This window comes from Chrysochloris asiatica, unplaced genomic scaffold, assembly GCF_000296735.1.
Source record: "Chrysochloris asiatica unplaced genomic scaffold, ChrAsi1.0 scaffold00205, whole genome shotgun sequence".
NCBI lineage: Eukaryota > Metazoa > Chordata > Mammalia > Afrosoricida > Chrysochloridae > Chrysochloris > Chrysochloris asiatica.
The window spans coordinates 1,167,105-1,167,615 of NW_006408723.1; positions in this window are offsets into that span (position 1 = coordinate 1,167,105).

Consider the following 511-nt stretch of genomic DNA (forward strand, 5'->3'; position numbering starts at 1 on the left):
CTAGACTGCAAAGTTTATCACTCCCTGTTTGCTACAAAATGTCTACCTTTACATTTTCAACCCTCACAAACAGTCCTGATAACAATTATTCACTATTGTATCATAAGAGACATATCCACATCTCCTTTCATCAGCCCCGCCTAGACAGATTGGATACTACTCAGTGGAGATTCTACCTTCCTCCATGCCCTCTGGAACTAGGTTCCCTCTTGAAAGCTTGTAAGCCAGTCACTTCTTGCCTTTGTAACCCTTATCCCCTCCCACTTTGGGTAGCCAATGTCCAAGTTGCCCATCCCTGTCTATTCTGTGTATGGAGGGGTGGGAATGGTCCTTGCTATGAAGATTTGTTCCCTCTTTTAAGCTACTGCATCCATAGTTGTAGGCGAAGTTCATCAAATTGTATCAGATTATTCTTTTTTTCCCTCTTCTTTCTTCTTCTAGTTGAGCTCTGATCATCCAGTCATTGAAGCCAGGTCAAGTGGGTATTATCTGCAAGTGTGTATTATCTGCA